Here is a 6,004-nt window from a genome sequence, read left to right on the forward strand (position 1 = left end):
CTGAGAAAACTTCTGATCTCGCTGACGTTGGTCGGTTGCTGCCAGTTGGAGACTGCTTCGACCTTCTCGGGGTCCACTGCTACTCCTTCCGCGGTCAGAATATGACCAAGGAAAGCTACTTTCTCCAGCCAGAATTCACATTTACTGAATTTGGCATATAGCCTGTGTACTCTTAATTTTTCTAGAGCTATTCTCAGATGTTGCTCGTGCTCCTGGACACTCTTCGAGTAAATAAGTATGTCATCGATGAAGACTACGACAAACTTATCTAACTCATCCATAAATATCTTGTTCATGAGGTTCATGAAATAAGCATTGGCATTTGTGAGTCCAAAGGACATCACAGTGAACTCAAATTGCCCGTATTGGGTGACAAAGGCTGTCTTCGGGATGTTGCTCTCTCTAATCTTGAGCTGAAAATATCCTGACCTCAGATCGATCTTGGAGAAGTACTTGGCCCCTTTTAACTGATCAAAGAGGTCATCGATCCTGGGGAGGGGATACTTATTCTTGATGGTTACTTCGTTCAGCGCCCGATAATCTACACACAACCTCATACTCCCATCTTTCTTCTTGACAAACAGGACTGGGGCTCCCTAAGGTGACGAGCTTGGTCTGATGAAGCCGATTCGTTGTAACTCTTCCAGCTGCTTCTTTAATTCTGCCAATTCGGAGGCTGCCATCCTAAAGGGTCTCTTGGCTATAGGGGCGGTTCCAGGGACAAGGTCGATGACAAACTCTATATCCCTATCTGGCGGCATTCCAGGGAGTTCTTCAGGAAAGACATCTGGGTATTCATTCACTACTGGGACTTCTTCCAAGGACTTGGCTTCCATACTAAACACCAGCGGGTTCGATCCACTTTGCCGGGTATGACAGGTCACTTGAACTCCTTCTGGGTTCATGAGGTGTACCACCTTGTCAGTACATCCTATGAGGCCATTGTGTCGGCTTAACCAGTCTATTCCAAGGATCACGTCTATTCCCTTGGACTTTAGTACTACTAAGTCTGCTAAAAATTCTACCCCACTTAAATTGATCCTTACCCGTAGACAACCTAGTTGACACTTGATGTCACCTCCAGGCGTCCGGGTTATTAGGGGTATTTTTAGTAGTACTGTAGGTATGTTGTGCTTTTCCACAAAACTCGAGGATATGAATGAGTGTGATGCTCCAGAATCAAATAACACTGTTGCAAGAGCTGAGCTGACTAGGTACTCACCGAGCACTACGCCCTGAGCTCCTTGAGCCTCGTGTGCGTTGATGTGGTTGACGCGGGCTCGTCCAAATGACTGCTAGGGCTGCCTCATCTGCTGACTGTTGTTGTTGGCGTTGCTGTTGTTGCGGATGGGCACTCGGTTGGCACCCGACAGGACTGGCCTTGACCCATTCACTATATTGGAGAAGGCTGATGTAGCCGGCTTGTTCTTGGCATATGGGCAGTTGGCAATGAAATGCCCTGTCTCTCGGCAGTTGAAACAGACCCTAGCATTGCTGTTGTTGGTGGTGACCTGGCTTGCATTGCTCTGCGGGGCCTTCATGGTATTCTGGCTCCGGAACTGCGTGTTAGAGGCTTGTGGGCCTGTCACTTGAGATTGAGTCCTATACTGCATTGGAGCCTGATACCTTGGTGCAGTATGGTTGAAGCTTCTTGGTTTCTGGAAACGATCCTGCTGGCGGGACTTGCTTTCCAGAAACTTGCGCTTATTATCTTTCCTTTCATCAATTTTGGCCCTCTCTGTAAGAATAGCCTTGTTCATCAGGGTGTTGAAATCCGGGTAGATCTGTGGAGTAAGCAAGGTCCGGAGTTCTGGGTTTAGTCCCTTCTTGAACATATCCTATTTCTTCTCATCTTCATTCACTTCTCTGGTGCATATCGGGACAGTTCCATGAACTGATGGGTGTACTCTTCCACCGACATGCTTCCTTGCTGTAGAGCGCGGAACTCATCCGCCTTGCGCTTCATGGTGGCCGAGGGGATATGGTAGCGGCGGACCTCCTTCACGAATTCCTTCCAAGTGATGGTGGAGGCATCTTTGGCAGCAGTGCAGTAATTCTCCCACCAGGCTAAGGCAGACCTAGTGAGTTGGTGGGCTGCTAGAAGGACTTTTTCTCTGTCCTGGCATTCAAACGGCACGAGCTTCCTCTGGATCACACGCAGTCAGTCATCTGCATCCAAGGGGTTGCTGGATCCGGCAAAGGTGGGCGGCTTGGCCCTCAGAAAAGCTGTCAGTTTGTCATTCATGGTTTATCCTCGTGGCTGCTTGTTGACAAGGGCATTGGCTAGTGTCTCTAGGATGAGGGTCCGATTGTGGATTATCTGTGCCAGGTCTCCGAGGGGTGGAGGTGGTGGCAGTGGTGCTTCTTGATTTTCTCCTCTGTTTTGGCTCACTTCCTGTTCTTCCTGAGGAGGGATTTGTCCAATAGGCCGTACTCCTGCATCAGCGGCTGCAGGGTTTCGGACGCGGGAGGCCTTCGTAACGCTTCGGGAAGCCATCTGCTGATTGGGTAGATTGGGATTAAGATTATGTGATGTTTAAGTTGTTTAATTCGTATTTTTGAAAAGACAGAATCTACCTTCTGCCAGAAAGCACAAAAGCACACAAAGATAGCAAACAAGCACAAACAACTTTATTACTGCCAGGCAGGGTACAACACAGGGACACGACTAAGACGCGTACTACACGTCCGGGTACAGGATACAACTTAAACCGTAAGGGCTGGAAGGGTACAACACTAGGATGGCATCGGACACTCTACTCGCGGGACGAGCCTTCTTCTGGGGTGGAACGTGCTTCCAGGGGAACAGACGACTCGCCGTCTTCTAGGTTTCCGTTCTCCAGGGGTTGCGTAGCAGCTTCTCTTGCGGCGGTGGCGGTAGATCCTTCAGGGTTCTTGGGTGGGGCTTGTGGGGTTATCACAAGTGGTCCCCATCCTATGACGGGTGTCCCGAGTAGAACTTGGTCTTCCCCAATTGCCGGGACCGGGGTTCCACTTCTGGTCCATTTTTGCATACGCCGGTCTCGGGCTTGCTTGAGGCTCTCCTGAGCGACTGCTTCATTGCTGACTGCGGCTGCGGCTCTTGCCTCGGCTTGGGCTGCTCGTACCTATTGCAGTCTCACCGCGAGCTCTGCTTGCTTGGCTCGTTGGATCTGTTCCCTCAGAATGTTGGCTTGTTCGTCAAAGAGCTGATCCAAGGCGGCTAGGTAGGTAGCCACTTGGTACAGAGGGTCCTCTTCATGGCGGCGCCGTTCCAGACTTCTCATGCGTGCTTCCCAAACTGGGGTTCTTATGGCCGGCGGAAAGAACCTCATTGGCTGGGGGCTAGGTGTTCTTCAAAAATCCGGCACAGGTAACGGAGTGCCTTTCTGATGGCCAAGGGATAGGTGTCTTGGTTCCTAAATCTCATAGTAGTCACTCGCCACGGCTGGATGTCGGGGTAGCGATCACTCCTGGCGATGACCAGGATCACCCTGCAGCGGAGGGTACCATGGTGCTCGTACTCTCTGCTGTAGTACCTTGGGCGTTCCGTAATGCCAAGGCTTTCCAGGGCGTTGATCAACAGGCTGGGGAAGCCAGGTGCAGCTTGGCAATCGACCTGGGTCCATCCTTCCTCAGCCATCTGAAAAACAAAGAGTAGGTGAATCCGTTTTGCATAAAAACAGTCTGTCAGGTTAAACAGGGTTGGACCTACTGGGAAAGGCTTGGAAAAAGAGGTCTCGCTCCTAGGGTCACGTCCTACGGCCAACCTACGGCTCTGATACCACCTGAAGCGTCCCCTCATAAGAGAAGACTTAAATGTGTTACAAACATCAGTCCCAGGAGGCTGATGACACATTTATTACATCAGATGGTTCATTACCGTACAACTCTACGCGGTAGTGAGCAGAGAAGCGCCACTATCGCGAGGATTACAATCCACACACACGCAACGATATTAAATATAAAAAGAAGGTCATCAGTCTTGCGCCATACTGTATCTCCTGCGGGTGACCCTAATCCACAGGCAAGGCTGGGTGCAGGACTGAACCCCTACTCAACGTCGTCATGTACAAAGTCTAGATCTTTCTCTGTAAAAATAAAGAATGGGGTGAGTACAAACGTACTCAGCAAGTCCAACCACACCCACGGAGGGGGTATAAACAGAGTATAATGGACAGGGTAATTCAAGGATAAGGTTAAGGTTTACTTTTGCGGAAAGCGATATTTTATGCAAAGGTTCATTTGAAAGAAAACATTTCCAAAACCAGCTTTTCTTGTTCCTAGTAACACGAAGAGTTGATCCACACAGGATCTAGGTTTTAAGCTGCTACCGGACTCCTCATCTGCCGTAGCACATGGCACAACTGCCGGATACATTTCCAAAACAACTCACGCCAGCCCATCCCATAGTAAACACTAGTTATGTGACCACACCGTAACTCGCCCAGTACCGTGGGCACGGCTATTCGAATAGATTCTTAACTCTACAGAGGTGTGCAACTTTACCCACATGCGGGGTACTGCAACTCGATCACCTTAGTGTCGGTGCAGATCCCAACAAAGCCATTACCCACCTTAGCTAGACCTGACTAGCCATCACGGGATGCACCAAGGGGTTATCGACCTATCACAGAGGTTCTAACCGGGGCATAAGTCACATAGAGCTAATCCCTTCTCCTTGATCACCCGTTGCTCTCAGCTCTCCTGATGGCTATCAGACTAACTAGTGGGGTTTATGCTAAGCCGTCGCCCATACAACAGTCGAGTGGTTTGCACGATAGTGGAGTTAGGTGAGATGACACATCAACTCGGTCCTTAGGGGTGACAAGATGGATATCTCACTTCCTTGCCCTGCCACACAGGCACGAGCACACCAACGGCAAATCACACAGAAATGCCAAACATCCCGTCTAACTCAACTTTCGAAATTTCCATATTTTTCCCTTCCCACATACTCACATATTTTCCTTTATAAAACTGATTGTATTGAATATAAGGTCCTAAGCATAGCGTTCTAGAAGTGATTAACGTCCAAACAACACATTGAGACATTAATCTAGCCGGTCCAGGAATGACCATAACAAATCAAGGGGTGGCTATCCAACCGTGTTTTCAGCAAGCAAAATATATGCAATTTTCTAAAACAGGCCAATAGGTTGTGTTTATAAAAACTAGGACAAAAGCATGCATCAAAGGATGGGATTGAACTTGCCGTCTTCGAAGCCTTCGGGGAGGTCCTGGTCGAAGCACTGTCCTTCGGGCTCGGGGTCGTGGAACTGGTCCTCGATCGTTGGCTCGCAATACTCCTCGTCAACGGCCTCTCCTTCGTTCACACCGTGGTCTACGACGCATACAAGCAAACACACAATCAAGAAAAAGAAATAAAAGCTTTATTGTTGAGCTCGAATCTGAAATAATTAATACATGGAGTTTGGAGTAATATCTTTGGGAGGTTTCCTAATGGCATGGTCAAAACTATGTTATGAGAGGCGTGCAAAAGTTTTAGGTCGATCCGAGGTCGTTTGGCGCATGAAATGATAGGTCAATGTGGTGTTTAGGGTCTAAACAGGGGTTCAGGGACCTGTTTGTAATTATATTTGAGAAGGCAAGGGCTTGGTTTGTATTTTAGAAACTATTTGGGTTATAAAAGGTCAAGGACTAAATTAGAATTATGTTTATATGGGAAAAGGGTTTATTTGGGAATAGGAACTTAGATAGGGTTTCCTTTGCAAAAGGGCAAAAGGTGGTGGGTCTCTTTAAGGAATAAGGAGAAGGGGAGGGGATTTTCGGCAAAAAGCCCTGTCTTCTTCCTCCTCCTCGTGCTGGGAACAGGGGAGGGGATGGCGCTCGTCGGCGGCGGCCAGGGCCGGCGGCCTGGGGCTTGGGAGCGGTCCTGGAGTGAGGGGAAAAAGAGAGGGAGGAGGGAGGGTCCGATCCCCAGCCTCACCTTGGACTGGGACGCGGCGAGGAGGCGGGGCAGCGGTGGGGTGCGGCGACCGGTGGAGGCTAGCGTGGCGGCGGC

This window comes from Panicum virgatum, chromosome 3N, assembly GCF_016808335.1.
Source record: "Panicum virgatum strain AP13 chromosome 3N, P.virgatum_v5, whole genome shotgun sequence".
Classification (NCBI taxonomy): Eukaryota; Viridiplantae; Streptophyta; class Magnoliopsida; order Poales; family Poaceae; genus Panicum; species Panicum virgatum.